The 26,263-nt window shown below is 39.6% G+C and overlaps 1 pseudogene; it reads right to left on the reverse strand.

Annotated features, from left to right (window-relative positions):
- Nucleotides 1–8,404: 8,404 nt before the first annotated feature.
- Nucleotides 8,405–8,498, reverse strand: LOC147488155 (small nucleolar RNA R71; annotated as a pseudogene).
- Between the last annotated feature and the right edge of the window lie 17,765 nt (nucleotides 8,499–26,263).

A 26,263-nucleotide genomic window follows, 5' to 3' on the forward strand; every position in this document is an offset into this window, starting at 1 on the left:
TTAATGATAAAAACAAGCAAGACTTTCGAAATTAACCAATTATATTAAAAATAAAATTTAAATCCAAACAACATTAAACAAACACATTAATATTTAAATTTAACTACTTAATTAAAATCCAACTAAAAAAACAATCAAAACCATGAAATAACAGCGAACACAACTGATGGTGAACACCTAGCCATGTGATGAAGATGGGCCCGGAGATGGAGATTGGTCCTGGCATGGAGAATGGCTTGAACCATCTGTCCTTCGGCGACGATGCTCATGCCTGTCGGACTCGGCTGAAACAGAGTCCTCCACGGGTGGCATGCGTCGTAGCATCTCTATTCGGAACAAGGGCTGTGCTTCCATCTCAGATCCGAAAATCGCGATAATTGGGCTTGTTGATGCTGGTGGATAGTCTCCATGTTAGACAGGATATCGTCCTGAACCCCTTCGAGCATTTCAAGTCTCGTTTGAAGGTTCGTTTGCTTCTTTCAAATTACAATCTGTCTATCTCGGATATCTTCACAAATACCATAAATGCAACGCAAGGCAGTTTGCAATACTTGCATGCGTTCTAAATTAGAACTACATTTATCTAATGCATCATCATCTAAACATGTCATATCCTCCCTTTCATCTTCCGACTCAACCATTTTTTCTTCAGACAACGGCCAAGTCTCTTGGATGCAATCCGTATAGATACTTGGATTAGAATGCAATTTGATCTTAATAGGAGCAGATCTTGCGACAGCTCTAAAGGAGAGCATGATCTTAGTGATCAATATACGGGAAGAGGCGCCAAGCTCTTCCCCACTCCTCGAATCACATTAAACATTAAATCGAGGATGCAGAAATTATACTTATTTGTTTGCAAAATCCAGAGAACGTGCAGACATTGCAGGCCGATATCACTGACTTTGTCTTTCCCGAGGACGTTCCTACCAATCCACTGAGCTCTGACTAGTTGATTGGTTCTCAGGGTTGACCGGGCAGACGAATGAGATGTCGAATTGTATTCACCCTCCACGACAGTATCCTTCATCAAAGCAGGAACTCCAGTATACTGGGATTCCTGAATTGTCGCTTACGAGTTGCTTTCAAAGCGTAATTCCTATGATTCACCCAACAACCGCCGTTACTTCCCTCCTCGTTCCTGCTACCTTTATGAAAATCCTATCCCCCTCCAATTCTCGCTTCTTATAAAATTGTTCTACCAAATCATAGTGATAGAACTCCTCAGTCGAGTACCACAGTCTGTTCCAATGCCTCCTAATCATCTCCGCGTCGTAAAATGGCGCGAAGCTGTCGGAAACAAAAGCGTGCTCCGGCAAAATTCTTCGTCGTAGTGCCATTGAAGTTTCTGAGACAACTAATGGTTTTGTAGACTGTGTGGGGGAGGCAAGTGGAGGCAAGTTTGAAGAAAAACAACTAAAACAACGGTGGTGGCGGTGGTTACTTGAATTGGTGGCGGTTTTTCGGAGTTAGGTTGGTGGTGGTAATGGTTTAAAGAAGATTTTAGTTGGATTTGATTATCTTGGTGTGGGTGTAGTTAGGTTTTCTTCTCTCTCTCTATTTTTTTTCTTATTTTTATTTCGGTGTTTAAGGTTTGTTTACCTTGATAACCGGCGGGATTGACTAAAAAGAAGGAAACCGTTTTTTTTTTTTTGGGAAGGAAGGAGACGCACAGACGTGCGTGCGGTTTGGGCCCAAGCCCAGTTTGAATTCCGAAATTTCCCGATTTTTCGCGCAATTTCAAACTCAATTTGCCGCTTTGTTACTGGCCCGATTTTGGCGAATGAGTTATGGAAATGATCAGTAGAGAATTTCCAATCCAATGATCTATAAAACACTCAATTCCAACCATGGTTGACGTATAAAAGAGTGGAAAAACGCCTCGAAGTGCGTGTGTGACGTAAGTTATGCAAACGAAGGAAATCTAAGTTTAGATTACGTCAACCCAATTGAACTACAAGTAATGGGCCTAAGCAACATAAATGGAAAGTTCGAGCAATCCAAATGGAGAGACCGATTGCCCACCCCCAAACAAATTTTTAAACACAAAATTTGTTCTAACGCGGGTCGTTTAAAGTCAGATTCCCAAGACTTGTTGGATTGCTATTTCAATGATTAAGAATTTTTTTATTATTATTTATTTTTTTTATTTATTTTTTTATTAGTTTATTATAAGAAAAACCAAAAACAATAAATACATAATTCACCCCTTAGAGGAACATGACTCAAAAACCGAGAAAACATGCAAAAGTGGAAAACGTGAATTATGTTAACCGTGGACTTAGGATCCGATACTTACAGCCACACACTCCATAGGGAGGGCCCGGTTACCTGAATGGTGCACTTACCACTATATGGAAGTGAAAGGAAGTACACCAATGACAAAGGTCAATCCTCATAGGACAGGATCCTGTAAAAGGACTTCCTCTACATCAGGGGACAGAAGTTCGTGAAAATGTTTTAACCGTTGACCATTAACTTGAAAGGTACTGTTGTCATTTGGATTTACCAAGGTGATTGCCCCGTAAAGGGTGACTTCAGTAACCAGAAAAGGGCCAGACCAACGGGTTTTTAGTTTTCCTGGGAAAATATGTAGACGGGAGTTGTAAAGCAAGGCCTTTTGACCGACCACAAACTCTTTGCGCAAGATTTGCTTATCATGAACACGTTTCATGTTAGCTTTATAATCCTTCGCGAGATCGTAAGAATCGCTACGGATTTCTTCAAGCTCATTCAATTGCAACTTGCGTTTGACACCGCCTCATCAATATTGAAGTTCGGGCTTTTTATAGCCCACGAGCACGCGGTGCTCTAATTCAACGGGCAAATGACATGGTTTCCCAAATACAAGTCTAAAGGGAGACATACCTATAGGAGTTTTGAAAGCAGTTCTATATGCCCATAAGGCATCCGATAGACGCTTCGACCAATCTTTCCTATCAGGGTTTACAGTTGTTTCTAAAATCTTTTTGATTTCCTATTAGAAACTTCTACTTGTCCACTAGTTTGTGGATGATAAGGAGTTGCTACTTTGTGTGTAACTCCATACTTTTTCACTAGGGATGCAACAACTCTGTTGAAAAAATGTGTTCCACCATCGCTAATGATGGCTTTAGGAATGCCAAACCGACAGAAAATATATTCTTTAATAAAAAAATACAACTGTCTTATGGTCATTGCTACGGCAAGCCAGGGCCTCTATCCATTTAGACACATAGTCCATGGCAACTAGAATATAATTGAAACCGTGGGAAATAGGGAAAGGACCCATGAAATCAATACCCCAAACGTCAAATATTTCTACTATCAAGATTGGATTTAATGGCATCATATTACGCTTCGTGATTCGCCCAAGTTGTTGGCAACGAATACACGTCTTGCAATGCACTTGGGCATCCTTAAAAAGGGTAGGCCAATAAAATCCACATTGAAGAACCTTTAGTGGCTGTTTTCATCCCACTAAAATGGCCACCACACTCTTTGTCATGGCAGAACGATAGAACTTCATTGTATTCCCACTGGGGAATACAACGACGAATAATCTGATCCGCGCAATACTTAAAAAGGTATGGCTCATCTCAGTAGTATAACTTAACTCTGGCCAAGAACTTCTTACGTTCATTTCTTGACCAATTATAAGGCATAACATCAGCCGCTAAATAATTTACAATGTCAAAGATACCATGGTGTCTTTGAAAAAATCGCATACTGGATGCTCATCGGGGAAAAGAGTCTGGTATGGACTCAGAATCACTCTGATCGTCGTTTGTGAGTCTAGATAAGTGGTCGGCAACTACGTTTTCGACCCCACTTTTGTCCTTTATTTCTAATGTGAACTCTTGCAGGAGAAGGATCCAACGGATTAATCTCTGCTTAGCATCCTTCTTTGCAAGAAGGTACTTAAGGGCGGTATGGTCCGTGTAAACTAAAGTTTTAGAACCAACCAAATAAGGACGAAACTTATCTAAAGCATAAATGACAGCTAAGAATTCTTTTTCTGTAGTTGAATAATTCCGTTGAGCATCGTTTAAGGTTTTACTATCATAATAAATAACAGTGGACTTATTATCTAGTTTTTGTCCTAAGACTGCACCAACTGCATAGTCACTAGCATCACACATGAGTTCGAAAGGTTTAGACCAATCGGGAGGCTGTATAATTGGTGCAGAGGTTAGGGTGGCTTTTAAAGTTTCAAAAGCCTGCGTAGAGTTAAAATTAAAATCAAAGATTGCATCTTTCAAAAGCAGATTAGTTAACGGCCTAGCTATTTTTGAGAAGTCTTTAATAAACCGCCTATAAAAACCTGCATGGCCTAGAAAGGCTCTAATATCCGCGGAGACGGTCCGTGGTTTAGGTAAAGTCGCTATCTTATCTAGTTTGGCCTTATCTACTTCGATGCCATCACTAGATACAATGTGACCTAGTACTATGCCCTTTTTCACCATGAAATGACACTTTTCCCGGTTTAAAAGCGAGGCTCTTTTCTTCACACCGTGTCAAAACCTTAGGCGAGGTTAGACAAAACGATCTATGAAGGAGTCTCCATAGATAGAAAAATCATTCATGAAAACTTCCATAAAGCTTCTACCATGTCACTAAATATATGAAGCATACACCGCTAGAAGGTTCGGGGAGCATTACAAAGGCCAAAAGGCATTCGTTTATAGGCATACGCTCAAAAGGGACATGTGAAGGTAGTCTTTTCTTGGTCATCAATATCAATAATAATCTGAAAATAGCCCGAGTAGCCATCTAGAAAACAATAAAAGCATGACCAGCTAGGCGCTCGAAAGCATTTGATCTATAAAAGGTAAAGGAAAGTGATCCTTTCGTGTCATAGCATTTAAACGCCTCAGAATCAATATAGATCCTCCATTTCATAGGACCTTGTGTGACAACATAGTCACCCTTCCGATTCACGTACCATGGTAACTCCCGATTTCTTAGGAACTACATGAATGGGGCTTACCCATTCGCTATCGAGATTGGGTATATGATACCCGCGATCGAAAGTAATCGTAAAGACTTCTTCCCTAACCACCTCTTTCATGGCTGGGTTCAAGCGGCCGAGGTTCGCGAGAAGTCTTCGTTATCCTCCAAATGGATACGATGAGTGCAAACATTAGGGTCAATTCCCTTAATGTCGGCTAGGGACCAACCAATCGCAGACCGATGTTCCCTAATCACCCGGATTAAACGTGTCTCTTCATTCTTAGATAACAAAGAAGATATAATTACCGGATGACTACCATCCGGATCAAGTTGAATATATTTTAATTCCGGGGGAAGAGGTTAAGGGTTTAAGCACTGGGGTGGAAGGAAAATCAATAGATGTTTCGTCGGGGTCCTCATTTTGCATAATGAATACTTGCTTAGGTAGCAAGTCTTCATACTCAATATGTGGAGCAACCGAAGGGTCTACAATTGGTGTGGACTCAAGGATGGTGTTGACTTCCTCTAAGTAGGAGTCATTTACAAAATCTGAAATTCCAAAAGATTTGTACATATTGTTTTCGGGAAACGTGTTGTTAAAATAATCTTGAGCTAAACTCTCGATCATGCTAACCTCCCATCTATGTATTTAAATCGGTAATTGTTTCATCATTTTAAAAACATTTACCTCAATCGTAAGATGGCCAAATGATAAGGACATCTTACCATGCGGCAATTTATAAGTCGTTGGCAGTTGCCAAGAAGGGCCCTAAGATGATCGGCAGTGCAGTCTGGCGTTGGCGACTCTGATCGAGGATAACAAAATCAGCGGGATAGTAAAATCTCGAACCTTAACAAGCACGTTTTCCACTATACCCTTAGGATACTTAATTGACCTGTCCGCTAATTGCAACGTTATTTTTGTAGGTTGCATTTCCTGTAGACCTATTTGTTTATACAAGTAATACGGGAGTAAGTTAACACTCGCCCCCAGGTCTAATAAAGCGGTCGTCGTGTGGGAATCTCCTAAGGTGCATTTTACAGTAGGACGATGATAAAAGCCCAAAACTGTAGTTTTAACCCCTTAATAATCATACTGTTAGACCAATTATGTGAATAATAAGTAAGAGTTAATACTGATTACGTGTTTTTATGCATTTCAGGCTTCAAAGTCCATTATGTGCAGAAATGTGCCACTTTAGCGAGATAAAGGAGCAAAAGTCAGTAGAACTTCCGAATGCCATATCTTTGGACTCAGACCTCGGAATTGGGCCTACCTTATGTCAAAACGACCGGCTCGGAAAGAGCTTTGCAATGGTCCACACCTTGACCCAATCAGAGGAGCAAAAGTGGACGAAAAGTCTGTTGAAGCCGAATCTAGCTGAAGAGGCCTTTTTGGACTGAAAGAATTGGGTTTTGGGCCTGATTCTTCGGCCCAAAACATGGCTCCAAGCCCATGCACGATTTTGGATCTGAATGTATAAAACAAAAGCTTAGCTCTTTGTTAATGGTAGATTATTTAGTAGAGAATTAGGGTAGATAGCTTATATAGAAAGTAGCCATTAGAATAGCTTCTAGATCTAGATTTAATTGTTTTAATTAAGTTTAGTTCCATTTAAATTATTGTATTAGATTAAACCTTTGAATCTTGCTCTTCAATTTGATTAGATCAATAAAGTAGTATTCTTTATCAATTTCGATTTTGTCATTTCAATTCTAGATCTAATTTCAATTCTGTCCTTATTTCATTTTAGTCATTAAATTAGATTTCATTATTGTTTAAATTAAGTAAATTTGAATCTTGATAGTATGTTTAGTTAGAATAATATGGGAAATGATGTTTTGATGACTCAAGGCTAAAACCTCCATTAGAGGGGTTGATGAAGCCTTGATGAAGACTTAGTTGTTTAGTATAGAATTGGTTGTAGAATCTATTCCACTCTAGAAGGTCGTGTTTAGCCATGAGAATGGGTGGGGACCTCACATGCTAGTTAGTATCCGGTAGGAATGCCATGAACACTAGGGATTAGAACTTCGAAATTCTCGGCCAGAAGAGCGTGAGAATTGAGATACAACATTCACGCTAGGTTGTTAAGTTGGAGTCGAGGTGGATTCAATTCCCTCTAATCCTTTATCTAGATTCAAAACAATCATATTTCCATAGCATTCGTAGTTTAAATTCAAATAATCAATTTCATATTGCATCGTAGCATAACATTTCGTAAAGCTCTCATTGACTTAAGACCGATTTCTTAGACTTAGAAAACAATCCATGCTAGGGAACTAGGAGTGGAACGAACTTCTTACTCCACTTAGTGCAATTTGCATCGAGAATAGAAGCTTTGATAATCGAGATTAAAAGAATCAGTTTTAGTTTACTTACGTTTTGAATTCATCGTTCATTTCGTAGGTAAACTATTCATTTTACAGTTATCAAATGGCGCCGCTGCCATCTTAGTTGCACTTTAGCATTGTTTTCCTTGTAGAAGTAATCATTTTTAAGTCCCATTAAACCCACCCACCCTTGTTTGTTTCATCTTTGTGGTTGCCCATTTCAGCTTTGACAAATTCAGAAAAAAAATACTAGCGCCAGCGCTTAAGAGAGCGCGACCAGCTAAGTTCTTTGGAATTTGACTTTACACTGAGCGCGACCCGCCCCCATGTGGAGCCCGACCCGCGCTAAAAACACTGTAATTTGAAAATTACTTTTCGGGCCTTGGCCATGCGTGTTAAATTTTTCGGATTTCGGCGGTTTTGATTCGAACTTTGATCTTTCATATTTTTCGGTGTTCTAACCTGCTCTATACACTGAACAAAGTAAAAACAAGACGCTATTCATAAGTGAAGCAAGGGCCAATCAGGTATTCCTTTCTTCCACACCTCAGATCTCCTGTTAGAGGTTTATACTAGTATATCGAATTGTTTGGAGTGTTGCATGTTTAGTTAAGTTCGACTTAGTCTTGCATGAGATTAAGGTCGGCCGAACAAAACACCGAGCGTAAATACACAACAACATCAACAATCAAATCTATCTAGTATACCACCCACTACACCTCTAACTACTATTTCACACACCACCGATATAATGGGGAAGAAAAGAGACTCTCTCTCGGACTTCTACAAAGCCTTGAGCGATAGCCCCAAGTCTTGCATCGTTCTAGCAGACCCAGCTGGGGATTTCAGAATCCCTCCAAATATTTTTAATTTGTTACCCGTTTTTCATGGTTTAGACCATGAAAAACCTTATCAGCATATTACATGCGTAGGATTGAACAAGTCCTAACAACATTCCACCATCCTACGGTTGGTACGGAACAAATTAAATTAAGGGTATTCCCTTTCACCTTAGCCGATAAGGCGGCGTCTTGGTTAACTGCCCAAGCGCCTAATTCTGTGGACTTGTGGGCTAAACTTGTTCAGTTGTTTATGGAACATTTTTACCCACCCCTAAAGACGGATGAGATGCTTTCCAAGATTCATTTCTTTCGACAAAATCCTCATGAATCATTTTGAGAGGCTTGGAATCGTTTCACCGATCTCCTTATAGAGTGTCCACATCATAACTTAGTGAAAGACACGTTAGTTCGTGCCTTTTTCAAAGGACTTCTACACCACCATAAAGAAGTCCTTGACATAATGAATGGGGGTAGTTTCTTAAGTAAAGGAGCCTCGGAGGCTTATAAATTTTTAGAGGACCAAACTAAAGCTTAAATAATAATGGGGGGTAGTGACGATTACTCCGGCTCGCTAGTTCTTCTTCAACAGATTAAGGGCGCCCGGTATGTTTGAAATTAAAACGATTCGAGCTTAAAACTCTAATCGAATCACTCACTAAAAGGTAGAGGCCATTTACGTACAACAAAAGCCTATCCCGTCATGAATGTAAATTCAAATCCATGTAGTTTACATTTGGAGTCCCGAGCATCCCGACTCCCAGCGCCCTATAGCCTATGAACGGGCTTGTTCCATTAATAGTGAACCTAAGCCCCTTGGAGACAAAATCCCAACTTCGGTTGGCGAAATAACCAACACGTCACACCTCAAGGGTACAATAATCAATATGTTAGGCCAGCGAGCGGCTTTAACCAAGCTCCACCACGACAAGGGCGAGGGTCGGGGTAATTTTAATAATTATAACAACCAAGTGCAACCTCGACAAGGTCAAGCACAAGGTCAAGGTAATTATAATAATTATAATGCTAATAGAGGTATCGTTCGGTCAATAATAATTATCAAAATCCACCCATAAATAATTCCGTGAAATAGTTCAGTCCACCACCCCGTGACTACTACACCCACACAACCGGATCGCCTTGACACCTTCATACAAGTGAGCCAAAACTTTTCCAAACCATGGCTCAATCTAACCCAACGGCTTCTACAATCCGTTAATAATTTAACCCAACGGTTGGCTCAAGATAAAGCCCCAAACCAAAGGTGTGTTGCCAGTCACGCAATACCTAATCCTAAAACAACAAACACAGCCTTTGAGGTAACCAATAATACTAGTAATGAATATGAAAATGTAGGTGAGATAAATGCCATCACCACTCTCCGATTACGGCAGAGTGGTTGATAACAAGGTAACTATATAGATAACCCTACACCTACTATTTTACTAGATACCGAAATAGAAACTGAAGAGCCTACCTTTGTAGAGGTACGATTTACAACACAACCTAAAGAAACGAAAGCCACGGTTAAACATCTAGGTGATACCATTGCTAAATATAGACGAAACCACCGTTTCCACAAAAATTAGCCATGTTAACTAGGGATACAAATTACGAGGAGATTAGGGGCGTTTTCAAGAATCTAACTATAAACCTTCCTTCCTCGAAGCTATTAAAAGCTACCACATCATGCTAAGTTTCTTAAGGAATTGTGTACTACTAGGCGTAAGACAAATATACCAAAAGGCGCCTTTTTAACGGAACAATTCCCAACCTTATCTGAACATAATGGAATTGTTAAGTACAAGGACCCCGGTCGCCCCTCTTTGTCAATGCACCTTAGGAGATTCCTATCGACGACAGCGTTATTAGACACGGGGGCTAGTGTTAACTTACTCCCATTTTATTTGTATAGACAAATAGGTCTAGACAAGATGCAACCCACTAAAATGGCGTTGCAATTAGGCGATCGGTCTATTAAGTATCCCGAGGGGTGTAGTCGAAAATGTCTTTGGTAAAAGTTCAGGATTTCTACTATCCGGCTGATTTTGTAGTCCTCGATCTGAGAAAGTAAGCTAACGACTCTGTCCCGATCATTTTAGGGCGTCCTTTCACGGCAACTGCCAATGCGCTCATTAATTGCGTGATGGTTCAATGTCCATGTCTTTTTGGCCATCTTGCTGTTGAAGTCAATGTTTTTAAAACAAGGGACACGATTACCCGATTCGTCTATGGATGGAGAGGTTAGCATGATCGAGCTTAAGCTCCAAGATTATTTCAACAACCGTTCCACGATAATCATATTCCCAAAAAATTTCCTTTGGAAAGTCGGACTCCAACATTTTCATTCCTACACTAGTCGATACACATATTATTGATGAGGGCCGGGATAGATGACTTTCTCAAAGATGTAGAGGACTACCATAGTAATGTGGATATGACCAATCTAGATGAGGAATTGATGAGTTTCTTGAGTAGGTGACAATTCACCCTATCAAGAACTAACTTGCACAACATCCACCTCGACTCCCCTCCTTCCACCCTTTCAAAGGAATCTCGAGTTTGCACTCGATCCTTTTGTTTCTCCACTTCATAATTTTTAAAAATCCTCTAGCAAAGCGGATACTTGGAAGGACAAACTATTTGGCACCTTCATTTTCAGAATTGAGGCAGTCCCTACACACACAATGAATGAGTTGATTGCTAAAACCACATCCTCATTATTAATACAGGCTGTCTTTCTACAACTTATCCATATCCACCATATTCTCCACAACCATTCACTTTTCCACACTTATTTACTAAAACACCCACTCATTCAAAAAATTAAAAGAAGGTGCATGATAGGTTACACAATAGGGTTATCCGACTTCGTTTTCATTCCACTAGGTGCGTCGTAGGAAATCTTGGTGCTTGATTGTGTTTGGATATGTTTTCTGTGATATTTATTTATGGAATGATCCACAACTATTTCGGTTGTTGATATATGATCAACTGCATGTTCATACATATATTTTAGATAAAGTCTCGAGTATCTGACTATAAACGACTTAATTTCTGTGTTTGGTGCACTTCCTTTCACTTTAATATATTGGTGAGTGCACCATTAAGGTAACCGGGCCCTCCCTATGGAGTGTGTGGCTGTAAGTACCGGATCCTAAGTCCACGGTTCACATAGTTCACGTTTTCCACTCTTGCATGTTTTTCTCGGATTTTTGAGTCATGTTTCTCTATGGTGTGAATTATGTCTTTATTGCTTATTGTTTTTCTTTCCAAAAATATATATATATATATAAAAATAAAAATAAATAAATAAAAAATAAAAATACACATAGTAATCTAGGAAGTCTCGGGAATCTGACTTTAAAAGACCCACTGCTAAAAACAAATTTTCTAAGCCGTTTGTAAAAATTTGTTTGGGGGTGGGTGTTAAATGTTTCGATACTAAAATGTTTTATGTCCTATTAGAGTTGCTTAGGCGTTTTATTGTATTACGATTCGGGTTTACATAATCTATTAATTTAGAGTTCATTCGTTTCGCATAACTTACGTCATGCACGCACTTCGAGGCATTTTCCACTATCTCGTATGTCATCTGAAGTCGGAATAGAGTATTTTATGGATCATTGGATAGGAAATTCTCTCCTGATCATTTCCATATCTCATTCGCAAAAATCGGATCGGTAACGAAGCGGCAATTTTGATTTGAAGTTCGCGAAAAAGAAAATCGAAAAAATCAAAATTTCGATTTTGGGCTGGGGCCCAACCAGCGCTTCACCGACGACAGCGACCCGGCGCCCTTACCTCCACGAGCAGTTCATCGTTTCTTCCTCCATTCCGCCATTAACAAAGCTCCAAAACCTAAAACAAAATAAAAATTAAAAAGAAAATACAATAAACCCGCCCAAAATCAAATCCCAACCCAAATCTTTCTAAAACAATACCCACCACAACCCCCACCGATTTCCATCACTAAAACCCACGAAAATTCATAATTTTTTGTCTTTGCCGCCACCACTCCACCACCACCACTTTTTTGTTGCTTCAACCGCCTATTAAAAATCCACCACCACATCACATTTCAACCCTCACTCCATTCCAAACACTAGATGGCTCAACAAGCGCGAATTTTTACGAGCAAGTTTTCCTTTGCCGACCACTTCGGCGCCATTTTACGGTGACGAAATGGCTAGTAGAGACTGGAGTAGTATGTGGTACTTTCGACCGAAACCTTCTACCACGAAGACTTGGTCCAGCGGTTCTACAACACCGGGGAGTTGGAGGGAGTAGGATTTTTGTGTTGGTCGGGGAAGAAGAGGAAGGAGTTGACTCTTTCGATTTGTTGGTGAGATTCTAGGCATTCCGCCTAGAATCCATCTGGATGCCACTTTACAGGAGCCCAGTTTTGGGGTAGAGCCTTTGATGGGCGTGACTGTCATCAATGGGAGCTACAATACAAACTCCCATTGTGTTCGCCAGGCATCCCTCAGGACCAACCAGCTGGCTACAGCTCAGTGGATTGGTCGGAATGTCCTAGGGAAGGACAAGGTCAGTGACATCGGTCTGCCCTGCCTCCACATCTTATGGGTACTCCAGGGAGCGGAAGTACGATTTCTGTATCTTGGAGTTTTTGCTGAGCATGATTAGGGGGTCGGAAAGTCTTTGGCACCTCTTCCTGTGTTAATTACCAAGATCATGCTGAAGATGAAAGCAACTCCGGCGATAGGATTTACATTACCCTGCACCGTAACCCGCGTATCTATAGGGAGTGTGTCCAACAACGCTGGATATTGCCCGCGGATAGGGAACAGGATGAGATAGAGGAGGAGGATGAGGATGATTCGGAGGAGGATGAGGAGGACGTGACTTGCTTTGATACGGATGCCTTCGGAGGTGTTGATCGATCGTAGCGCATGGCTATGCTTCATAGGGGCATCGTTCACTAAAACTATATCTGTGCAGACCTCCGGACTCGACAGGCGACTATTCATCACAACTTCGAGATCCGCACCCAGAGAGAGGATGAGAGATGGGAACAGGCGAGGGCTGAGATGGAAGCCCAGCGCCAGTTTAGAGTGGATATGCTTGCACGCTTCCCACCTCATACAGACTCGCCCGAGGACACCATTTTTCGAGGCATGAGCGTCGTCGACGAAGGGCGACTGCTGCTGGACCTTCGGGAGCCCAGGAGCCACCACTAGAGAGTGTGCCCTCGCCACCAGTGGCGAGGTGTTTAGAGAGTGTGAGGATTGATAGTGGTTGTTGTTTTATTTATTTTTGTTGTTTTATTGTAATGTAACTTTTATTTTCAGTATTTTGAATTTTGTAGTGAAAGGTACTCGAATGAAAATTTTAATATAAGGGGTTATTTTCAGTATGTGTGGTTGTTTCATATTGATCCCACCTTCCCAACTTGTTTGGGGGTGGTTTTATCAATTCAAGCTTTTATTTTTATATAACCCTAGTGTTAGAATTTATTGCGGAGTAAAGGTGAAAATATGGCCGTTTAGGCATATCTATGAGTGAGAATCATTGTAGGATGAAATCTAGATTAAATAGGTACATTCAATCATAAAATCAACCTAAAAGATCTTTGGGTTTGAATTAGAATCAAGAAAATGAGTTGTTTCCGTTTTGGGGTTTGGAAATTTTAGGATTTCCGGAAACTGCCGTAAATACTTTGTGGCAACTTCCCGATCCGTTTTAGCAACTTAAAACCTATATAAACTTCATACATTCTACACTCACAACTCACACTACATCTAACTTCCATCACGCACCCTTCACACCCGCGATTCCCACGTTTCATCTCCATTTTTCGCAAATCGCACCTTTTCGGGCCAGCGGCGGAGGAGGCGGCCTTCGCGCTACACTTATGGCAGAAAATTTTGCTTTCGAGGCGCCGCGCATCAAGTCAAAAGCGACTTCGGCTCAAACACTGGAATTCCAAAATACAAAGCTGACTTCGGCGCCACTCGCGACTTCGCCACGCCTTCCGTGGACGAGAAAAATTCCAGTTTTCAGCGAGTTGTGCCCGGTTGTTTTGCAGTTGTTCGGGCGTAGTTTTGAGATGACATCTCCTATAATAATACCGGAATAGTCTTTTGAAAGATTTTGTTCAAAAGCACTACTACGGTGCTTGGTTTTGTGAGGTGATCACATCACGTTGGTGGGAACCTCTTATGGTAAGACCGGTGGACTTTATTCTCCAAAGACTTGCATCTTATTTTTTATAATAACTGCATTTTTCTTGAGAGACCGGATGGAGAACAAGTGTTCTCCATCAACATTGACGATGAACCAATGGAAATTACCGGGTTCTTGCTAGCATTTGTTCTTGGACTTGCTATGCCATTTGAGATACAAGACCCATGGTGCTATTGGGTCGATAATAATATGCATGTCTACACTTATGAGTTTTTGCACGAGGCTTATAGGGCGGGCATTTTTCGTATTGAGGACCAAGGGGACTATAACGCGTTGCCCTTGGTAGCTTTGTCCATGAACATAGGAACTGTTATGTTTTGGATTATGCTAAACATTTTAGGGAATGGCGTTTTTCTTACGTGAATGGCGCCACTTGCGGCGTTTTCCTTGCTTTAGCCACGGGGACGCCCGGTTCTATGACCTTCCCGAATTTTGATGTCTAGTTTAGCACGAGCCCATACCATGAGACATAAGTACCTTCTTATGCCTGTTCTTCTAATTTCACGTATTATGCTATGTTTCTTTCCTATTTTTTGTACGCGTTCACCGGATTGGATTAGGGTAGACACGGTGCGACCCACCAATAGTATTATTCGATCTTTCCGTGTAATGACTTGGCAAGGGTGGCGGATACAACCTCACCAGGTTGCACCCTACACCCCATCAGACCAAGTGGCACTTAATAGGTTAGCAACCATAGATGATAAATGGCGTGAAGCCTGGCAAATTATCATAGCATGGCAGGACGCGAAGGAGCCTCACTTCTTTATAGAAGTAGAGGATGACGAAGATGACGAATAACAGCGGGAGTGGAGGTAAGTTTTAGTTTCTGTTAGTGTCTGCTTATGTCCCAAGCAATTTAATTCTGTTAACCCCATAATGGGTGTAACTCTTATAGAGTTGCGTCAGTTTTTATTTCCTATATTAGTACGTTCTAACCTTGTTTTGCAGATGTTTCTGAATTTCACGCGCTTCAATGGTATTTTTCCTACCCTCTTTATTTAAATGCTTTGAGGACAAAGCATGCTTCTTGTTGGGGGGGGCATAGAAACACGTGTAATTAAGACATCTGCTAGGATATAAATATGTATAATATGCATTTGTTTTCTAGTTAAAATTTCAAAAATTCAAAAATATAAATAAATAAGTTATGTTATACACTTAGGAATATTGGTATTGTTTCTTTCTCCATGCTCTTAACAATCTAGAAGTCTCACGTAGCTGTTGCGTCAGAATAATTGTTAGAAACTTAGGTTAATATATAGGTAATAATCTTTACATCTATCTATAAATATATTACATGAGTATCTATGATTGTTAGCAGTAAGTTTCTGAAATCTAGGCTAGAGTGCTTATTCTACAAATCCTGTGAGAATATAGCCTAAAGTCTTATATGAGTGAAACATTTGAGAAATGACACAAGGGATAAGTAAAATCCGGATAGAGAAATCACACGTCCACTTGCTTGATCACTAAACCATATCCTAAGCGAGAATTTAGGCCCTCTTTGGATCGATATAGCCAGAAATTCAAACCTATGAATTATTTTCCGCTAGTCGCCCCACTGAGCCTTTCATTAGCCCTTCCATAAACCACAATTCCTTTACCCTGTTACAAAAACAAAACAAAATAAAAATAAATAAATCAACCTACCCAATTTAGAATAAGTCTGAGAATAGAATAATGAAGAAAGAAGAAGAGAAAAACCTGTGTAAACAAAAATTAGTTAGTTGCTTCAGAAAATAAAGAAAAGAAGTTTCCATCCAAGGAAAAGAAAAATAAAAATAGAAATAAATTAAAAACTCCAAAAATAGAATAAAAGGGAGTCAAAAGCCAAAGAAAAGAAAAAGAAAAATATGGCTAAGGATGGAAACAAAGTGTAGAAGCAAAAGTAAATAACAAGGTTTCTCTAGTTACGTAATATGAAGACTCTATTATCTCAGACTTGTCCTTTTGAATATCCATTTCCTTCCTTCTTAAACCATCTCCTAATCCCCGTAACACCTAATAAAGACCTCTAGCTCAATTAGGAATAGGTTAGTGTGATAGTAAGTGGCAGATGTGTTTGATCGACTCCGGCTTCCTTGTTGTCATTGAGATTGTAAGGTAAAGTGTGCTTGTATTAATTGGAGTAGCTTAAACTTGAGTGGAAAAATCGAGTGTTGTTTCTTGACTATTATTGTGAGAACCTACTTAAGGGCTATTTCGAAGTTCTCGAAAACAAAACCGCTAAACATTTTATAGTACTACTCATTGTGTATATGTTTATTGTAGATGATAGATTATTATGCATATATTAACTTAGGTTTCTGACTTGGTTATTCTTATTCAATTGCTAGAGAGATGTATAGATAGTTGAGCATGAATAAAGGAAACAATAGTTTTATTTTCTTAGTCGTTGTAGTATAGATGAAGTTTTGTGAGTACCTTCATCGGAAAACTCTCACGAGGCTATAACTTCGTCCACTAGGGAATTCCTAGTGGTTTAAGGCCTTGTTGCATATGGTCAATGCAATCGCACTCAGCTTAAACGCGAGTAGATAGAACTCCATTTTTGGTCACTTATTCTAATTTCTCATCTTTGCTTGAGGACAAGCAAAATCTTTGTTTGGGGTGGTTTGATAAGAGCCCCAAAACTGTAGTTTTAACCCTTAATAATCATCTTTGTTAGAACAATTATGTGAATAATAAGTAAGATTTAATACTGATTACGTGTTTTATGCATTTCGGGCTTCAAAGTCCATTATGTGCGAGAAATGTGCCACTTTAGCGAGATAAAGGAGCAAAAGTCGTGAGAACTTCGAATGCCATATCTTTGGACTCAGACCTCGAATTGGGCCTACCTTATGTCAAAACGACCGGCTCGGAAAGAGCTTTGCAATGGTCCATGCCTTGACCCAATCAGAGGAGCAGAAGTGGACGAAAAGTCTGTTGAAGCCGAATCTAGTGAAGAGGCCTTTTTGATTTGAAAGAATGGGTTTTGGGCCCGATTTCTTCGCCCAAAACATGGCTCCAAGCCCATGCACGATTTTTGGATCTGAATGTATAAAACAAAAGCTTAGCTCTTTGTTAATGGTAGATTATTTAGTAGAGAATTAGGGTAGATAGCTTATATAGAAAGTAGCCATTAGAATAGCTTCTAGATCTAGATTTAATTGTTTTAATTAAGTTTAGTTCCATTTAAATTATTGTATTAGATTAAACCTTTGAATCTTGCTCTTCAATTTGATTAGATCAATAAAGTAGTATTCTTTATCAATTTCGATTTTGTCATTTCCAATTCTAGATCTAATTTCAATTCCTGTCCTTATTTCATTTTAGTCATTAAATTAGATTTCATTATTGTTTAAATTAAGTAAATTTTGAATCTTGATAGTATGTTTAGTTAGAATAATATGGGAAATGATGTTTTGATGACTCAAGGCTAAAACCTCCATTAGAGGGGTTGATGAAGCCTTGATGAAGACTTAGTTGTTTAGTATAGAATTGGTTGTAGAATCTATTCCACTCTAGAAGGTCGTGTTTCGCCATGAGAATGGTTGGACGACCTCACATGCTAGTTAGTATCCGGTAGGAATGCCATGAACACTAGGGATTAGAACTCGAAATTCTCGCCGTAAGAACGTGAGAATTAAGATACAACATTCTACGCTAGGTTGTTAAGTTGGAGTCGAGGTGGATTCAATTCCCTCTAATCCTTTATCTAGATTCAAAAACAATCATATTTCCATAGCATTCGTAGTTTAAATTCAAATAATCAATTTCATATTGTATCGTAGCATAACATTTCGTAAAGCTCTCATTGACTTAAGACCGATTTCTTAGACTTAGAAAACAATCCATGCTAGGGAACTAGGAGTGGAACGAACTTCTTACTCCACTTAGTGCAATTTGCATCGAGAGTAGAAGCTTTGATAATCGAGATTAAAAGAATCAGTTTTAGTTTACTTACATTTTGAATTCATCGTTCATTTCGTAGGTAAACTATTCATTTTACAGTTATCAGACGACCAGGGTCCTTGTACTTAACAATTCCATTATTTTCGGATAAAGTTGGGAATTGTTCAGTTAAAAAGGCGTCTTTAGGTATGTTGGTCTTACGCCTAGTAGTGCACAACTCTTTAAGAAACTTAGTGTGGTTAGGGAGCTTTTTAATAGCTTCGAGAAAAGGAAGGTTTATCATTGGATTCTTGAAAACGTTCCTAATCTCCTCAAAGTTTGTATCCCTGGTTAGCATGGCTAACTTCTGAGGGAATGGTGGTTTCGCTCTATATTTAGTGTATGGCTCGACTTGATGTGTTACCTTGACTTTCTGTTTCTTAGTTTGTTGTTTAACTGGTACCTCTATAGTGGTAGGCTCTTCAATTTCTACTTCGGTATCTAGTTCGATATCCGTGTGTGGAGTATCTTGATGGGGTAACTATAGGCATAGTTACTTTGTTATCAACCACTCTTCCAGAACGGAGAGTGGTGATGGCATTCAGGTCACCTACTATTGTCGTTTCCGTACTAGTATTACCGTTTACCTCAAAGGCTGTGTTTGTTGTTTTAGGGTTGGGTATCGCTTGTCCTGGAAACACGCCTTTTGGTTTGGCTTTCTCTTGGGCTAACTGTTGTATGCCTTGATTTATGGATTGTAAGATCTGTTAGTTTGACTGAGTCATTGATTGGAAAAGTTGTTGGGTAACCTATATAAAGGCGTCTATACGATCCGGATGTGATGGTGTAGTAGTCACAGGTGGTGCGACTGGAACTATCTCACGTTGATTATTTATGGGTGGGTTGTGATAGTTACTATTGTTAACCGGAACGATACCTCTATTGGTATTATAACTATTATAATTACCCGACCTTATGCTAAACCTTGTCGTCGGTCAAGGCTTTGGTTGTTATAATTATTATAATTTCCCTGACTTAGTCCCTGGCCTTGCCTAGGTGGAGCTTGATTATAGTTGTTCGCTTGGCTAACATTTTGGTTATTAGACCCTGGAGGTGAAACGTGTTGATTGTTTCGCCAACTAAAGTTGGGATGTTGTCTCCATGGGGCATTAGGAATAGGATAGTTATTAATGGAGTACACATTATCTTGCTCTAATTGTTGTTGTTCATAGGCGAAAGGACAATAGGAGTCAGGGTGCTCAGGACTCAAACAGACATTACATGGGTTGGAGTTAACATTCATGACGGGGATAGGCTTTTGTTACACAGAAATAGCCTCAACCTTTTTAGTTAGAGATCGGGTTTCATCTCAAACATACCGGCGGCCTTAACTGTTGAAGAAGAACTAACCGCGCGGGGGATATCATCACTACCCCCCAATTGTTATTACATTTAGTTTGATCTTCTAAAAATTTGTAAGCCTCCGAGGCTCCTTTACTTAGGAAACTACCCCCATTCATTATGTCAAGGACTTCTTTATGGTGATGTTGAAGTCCTTTGAAAAAGGCACGTACTAACGTGTCTTTTGCTAGGTTATGGTGTGGACACTCTATAAGCAGATCGGTGAAACGATTCCAAGCCTCCGAAAATTATTCATGAAGATTTTGTCGGAAAAAATGAATCTTGGAAAGCATCTCATCCGTCTTTAGGGGTGGGTAAAAATGTTCCATAAATAGTTGAACAAGTTTAGCCCACGAGTCCACAGAGTTAGGCGCTTGGGCAGTTAACCAAGATGCTGCCTTATCGGATAAGGTGAAGGGAAATACTCTCAGTTTAATCTGGTCCGTACCAACCGTAGGATGATGGAATGTTGTAAGGACTTGTTCAATCCTACGCATGTATTGGTAAGGTTTTTCATGGTCTAAACCATGGAAAACGGGTAACAGATTAAATATGTTTGGGGGAATTCGAAAATCCCCCACTGGGTCTGCTAGAACGATGCAAGATTTAGGGCTATCGCTCAAAGCTTTGTAGAAGTCGGAGAGAGGAGTCTCTCTTCCTTCAGCCATTATGTCAGGTGTGGTTGGTGGGATAGTTGTTAGAGGTGTAGTGATTGGTATACTCGATAGATTTGTTTGTTGACGTTGACGGTTAATTACGTTCGGTGTTTTTCTTCGACCAGACCTTAATCTCATGCAAGTCTAAGTCTAAACACGACAACAATCCAAACAATCTTGATATATTAGTATGAACCTCTAACTGGAGATGCGAGGTATGGAAGAAAGGAATACCTGATAGCGTCCTTGCTTCGCTTATGAATAGCGTCTTGTTCTGGCGTGTTCGGTGTAAATAACAAGTTAGAACACTGAAAAACTTAAAGATCGAAGTTCAAACAAACCTGTAGAAACCGGAAAATTTGGCTTAGTGGCGCGGGTCTTGCGCATAGAAGTGATCGGTCGCTCCGTGTAACTTGAAATTCCAGTGTTTTTAGGCTGGTCGCTCAAGATGGGGCGGTCGTCGCTTCATTGTTCCAGCTATAGAGCAGCGCTTGCCCTTATAGGCTGATCGTGCTTCGGTGTAATTTTGTCGCGGAATTTTTCAACGCTGAAACGGATAACCACAGTATGAATCAGACAAGGGTGGGTGGGTTTAATGGGACTTAAAAATGACTTATTCTACTATGAAAACAATGTTAAAGTGCAACTAAGACGGCAGCGGCGCCATTTGATAAATGCATAAAAATGAAATAGTTTACCTATGAAATGAACGATGAACTCAAAACATAAGTAAACTAAAACTAATTTAAGTGTCTATATGTTTATCAAAGTTTCTACTCTCAATTCTATCAAAATAGAGTGGAGTAACAAATTCATTCCACTCCTAGTGCTCTAGCATGGAATGTTTTCTAGTCTAATTAGTCGGTCTTAAGTCTAATGAGAGTTTTACGAAGGGTGTTATACTACGATACCTATATGAATTTGATTATGTTGAATTTAACTACGAATGCTATGGAAATATGATTGTTTTTGAATCTAGATAAAGGATTAGAGGGGAATTGAATCCACCTCGAATCCAACTTAATAACCTAGCATAGATTCTTGTATCTCGATTCTTACGTTCTTACGGCAAGAAATTCGAGTTCTAATCCCTAGTGTTCATGGCATTTCTACCGAATACTAACTAGCATGTGAGGTCGTCCACCCATTCTCATGGCGAATCACGACCTTCTAGATTGGAATAGATTCTACAATGCTTCTATACTATACCACTAAGTTTTCATCAAGGCTTCATCAACCCCTCTAATGGAGGTTTTAGCCTTGAGTCATCAAACCATCATTTCCCATTGAATTATAACTACACATCATATTAAAATTCTAACTTAACTAAATTAACTAACAATGTTTCAATCTACTTAAACTACGAAATGATAATTAACAAGAATTAAAACTAGATCTATAAATCGAGATGACAAAAATCGAAATTGACAAAATAACTATTTTATTTATCTACTCAATCAAGAACAATGATTCAAAGACTTAATCTAAAACAAGAATTGAAAATGGAACTAAAACTTAATTAATCTACTGAAAACTAGATCTAGAATTATCTATATTGTTTTAGGTCTAACTAGCTACCATTAACAAAGAGCTAAGCTTTGGTTTTTATACTTTCAGATCCAAAAATCGTGCATGGGCTTGGAGCCATGTTTTGGGCCAGAGAATCAGGCCCAAAACCCAATACTTTCAGTCCAAAAAGGCCTCTTCAGCTGCAGTTGGCTTCAATAGACTTTTTGTCCACTTTTGCTCCTCTGATTGCATCAAGGCTTAGACCATTGGAAAGCTCTTTCCGAGCCAGTCGTTTTGACATAAGGTAGGCCCAATTCCGAGGTCTGAGTCCAAAGATATGGTCTTTGGAAGTTCTGTTGACTTTGTACACTATTTCTGCCCGCGTGGACTTTGACTCTTCTTCTTTTGACCGGGCTTTACAGAGGCTTTGTCTTCTTGAATCTTGGCCTTTAATCACAGAACTCCTTAGCAACCGACCTTTGCTTCTTTATCTCGCTAAAGTGGCACATTTCTGCACATAATAGACTTTTACGCCTGAAATGCATAAAAACACGTAATCAGTATTAACTCTTAATTATTACTCACATAATTGGTCTAAAAGTATGACTGTTACAGGGTTAAAACTACAGTTTTGGGCTCTTATCAGCTATGTAGCCCTGAGCTCGAGTGAACGTTAGTCATTCAGAACGTTTGAGCTTTGGAGAGCATTTGAGTTCATTTGAATGTTTTGCTATTAGAGAGCGTTCTGCACTTAGTTGACCCTAGAAATATAGGTCTCCAACTAGCGAGAAGTGTTAAGGCTAAGTAGTATGTGACCTATGTAGCCCTGAGCTCGAGTGAACGTTTTAATGAGGAGAATGTTTAAGCTCTTTAGAGCGTTTTAGTTCATAGACTTGACAACATTGGGATATTACAATTCATTGATGCTAAATAAAACTATATGGATAATGCTAAGAGAAAGAATTCATGGAAATGGAATTTTTATTGCCAAAATTTCTTTAACAAGAAAGTATTCCAAGGACATGGAAGTGCCTGTCCAGTCCATCCTGGGTTTTGATCAAATATGCTCCATTGCCAACGACTCGTTCCCCTATATAAAGGCCTTCCCAAGTTGGTGCCAGTTTTGAGTCATCCTTAGTCTTTTTCAAGACTAGGTCATCTGGTTGGAAACTGTGAGGGTTAACTCACTTGTTGTATGTCTTCCTCAGAGTTTGTTAGTAGGATGCCACTCGAATGGCTGCTAGGTCGCATCGCTCTTCAAGTAAGTCGACCTCACGAGCAAGAATGGAGTCGTTTGGTCTAGATTTGACAATCTCTGATCGAGTCATTGTAATTGTCAACTCAGTAGGGATAACGGCCTCAGTACCGTAGCATAGTGAGAATGATGACTTGCCTGTACTAGAACGAGATGTCGTTCTATGAGCCTATAGGATGTTTTCTAGCTGCATTGGCCACTGGCATTTGTTCTTTTCGATCTTTTTTTTTATGTTTTCCAGAATTGCTTTGTTATTAGCTTCCGTTTGACCAGTGCTCTGAGCGTACTGGGGAGTGGAGAATGCGTGAACGATCTTCCATTTGGCCAAAAATTCTTTGACTGTTTTTCCTTTGAACTGAAAGCCATTGTCCATTACCAATGTGTGGGGGAGGCCAAATCTGGTAATGATGTTGGTCCAAACGAAGTTTCTGACATTAGATTCTTTGACATAAGCTAGGGAATCGCTTCCACCCATTTGGTGAAGTAGTCTGTTGTAGCTAGGACGAACCTAAAGTCTGTGCTTTTCTGTAGAATGAATGGACCCATGATGTCCAAGCCCCACATGTGAAATGTCCAAGGGCTAGCAATGTTTATCAGTTCACGAGCTGGCTGAATGATATTGTGGCCAAATGTTTGGCACTTAATGCATTTGAGTACATATTTCTTGGCATCGATTTGCATTCATGGCCAATAGTATCCTTGTGAGATCGCATTGTGAGCCAGAGAGCAACCTCCTGCATGGTTTCCACATTCTCCCTCGTGGATTTCTGCGAAAATCGCCTAACCTATTTTGGGCTTATGCACCTCAGATGGGGTCCTCCAGCGGATTTTCTAATAAGTTTGCCATTTACGAGGCAGTAGCAACCTGACTGATATTGAACTTGTCTAGCCTTTGTGCGATCTGCTGGTTCCTTGCGGAGCTGGATATAATCTATGATAGGTTGCATCCATGTTTAACTCATCTGAGTCTCAGAGAGTGGGCATAAGTCGGTAACTTCTAGGACATTCTTCTTTTGGTAAGCAGGCCGGTCAACTACTTCGATGAGTAGTTTCCAAGGCTCATAGTTCGGTGTTTAGGTCGCGAGGTAGGCCAAGCCATTAGCATGGCGATTCTCTTCCTGTAGGAAATGTTGTATGGTGACTCTTTTGAAAGACGATAATAATTGATCTACAACTTGAAGGTACTTAAAAAGGTTACCTTCGTTGGTGGTATATTCATGGGTGACATGGCAAACTACCAGTTGTGAATCGCTAAAGACCTTGAGCTCATGCACATCAAGTTTTAATGCCATACAGAGTCCCATGATCAGGGCTTCATACTCCGCTTCATTGTTGGAGGTTGCAAAATCGATGCGAACTCACTTTTCCACCATAGAGCCATCTGGTGACACTAGGACTACTCTGACTCCACTGCCACCTGGATTGCTAGCTCCATCCATGGGGCGTTGTCTTCTGGTTCCCAGTTTAGGTCGTCAACTGGGAAATCTGCTAAGAATTCAGCAACGACCTGACCCTTCTGAGAGGTTCTTGGGGTGAATTCAATGTGGTGTTCACCGAGTTCTTCTGCCCATACTGTCATGCGAGTCGTCTTGTTGGCTTTAAGAAGTATTTTCTTTAGTGGCAGGTCGATGAGCACTTTGATTGGGTGTGCTTGGAAGTAAGGCCTGAACTTTCTTGTTGAATAAAGTAGTGCCAGTACTGCCTTTTCAATGTAGGAGTAGTTCTTTTCAACTGGCAACAATGTCTTGCTAGTGAAGTAGATCGGTTTCGTTGCGTTCTGTTCCTCTTTAAAGAGAACTGAACTGATAGCGAAGTTAGAAATAGCTAGGTACAGCCCCAGCGTTTCACCATCAATCGGTTTTGCCATCATAGGTGGTGTGACGTTGTCAAATAGTCCTTGAGAGTAGAGAACACTTGGTGGCTGATAAAATGTAAAACGATAGTTTTACCTACGAATAAGTGAAGAAACTTAAACGTAAGTAAAACTAAAACTATTTTGTTCTTATGTTATCAAAGTTTTCTACTATCGATGCTATTGCAATATAGTTGGAATAGACGATTTGTTCCACTCCTAGTTCTTTAGAATTCTAAGTTAACTACGATTATCAGTCTATCAAAAATCAATAAGAGTAATGACAGAAATATACTACGATGGGAAACTACTACTCAATATGCGAATAACGAAATGACGGAATTCAAATACTAACTTGACAATAGAGAATGAATTAGGGGAATTCGATTCCACCTTGATTCGACTTAATCAACTAACAAAGAAATGTCGTAATCCAAATTTCAATTCTTTCACATAACAAACTGGTATTTCTAATCCCTAATTATTCATGGCAATTTTTACCAAATAATTACTAGCATGTGAAGCAATCAAACCCATTATCATGGTGAACTAATTACTTCCTAAAATTGAATAGATTATCACGACGATTTCTAAGCTAACAAAATCAAGTTTTCATCAAAGCTTCCTCAAACCCCACTAATGGAGGTTTTAGCCTTGAGTCATTGAACTATCATTTCTATATGAATTTAAGCAAGACATGATATAAAGATTATAAATTTAATATATTGATCTAATCAAGAATTCAAAACTAAATTAACAACTAAGAAATGATTAATAACTAAATGATCAAAATTAGATCTAAGTGATTTAATAATTAAAACTAGATTATAAGTAACAAACTAACTTTATTGATCTAATGAAATAAAAGAGTATTGATTCAACAACTGAATTAAAAATAAGTACATAAAACTAATTAATGGAGTCTAAGCTACTTTATTTTCTAATCTAGGTCTAGCTTCTTAGTCTACCTCCTCTCTTCTTTTCAACAAGAGAAAGAGATCCCCAATTTCGTGCATGGGCCTGGAGCCATGTTTTGGGCCGAAAAATCGAGCCAAAAACCCAATTTCTTTAGTCCACAGAGGCCTTTTCAGCTGGATTTGACTTCAGCAGCCTTTTTGTCCAATTTTGCTCTTCTGATTGGGTCAAAGCTTAGACCATTGGAAAACTCTTTCCAAGACGGTCATTTTGACATAAGGTAGGCCCAATTCCGAGGTTTGAATCCAAAGATACGGTCTTTGGAAGTTTTGCTGACTTTTACTTTTCAGCTTTGACCGGGCTTTAAAAATGTTTTTTCTCCTTGAATCTTGGCCTCTAATCACAGAACTTCTTAGCAACCAACCCTTGCTCTTTTATCTCGCAAAAGTGACACATTTCTGCACATATTGACTCCAATGCCTGA

Source organism: Coptis chinensis, chromosome 7 (assembly GCF_015680905.1).
Source record: "Coptis chinensis isolate HL-2020 chromosome 7, ASM1568090v1, whole genome shotgun sequence".
Taxonomy (NCBI): domain Eukaryota; kingdom Viridiplantae; phylum Streptophyta; class Magnoliopsida; order Ranunculales; family Ranunculaceae; genus Coptis; species Coptis chinensis.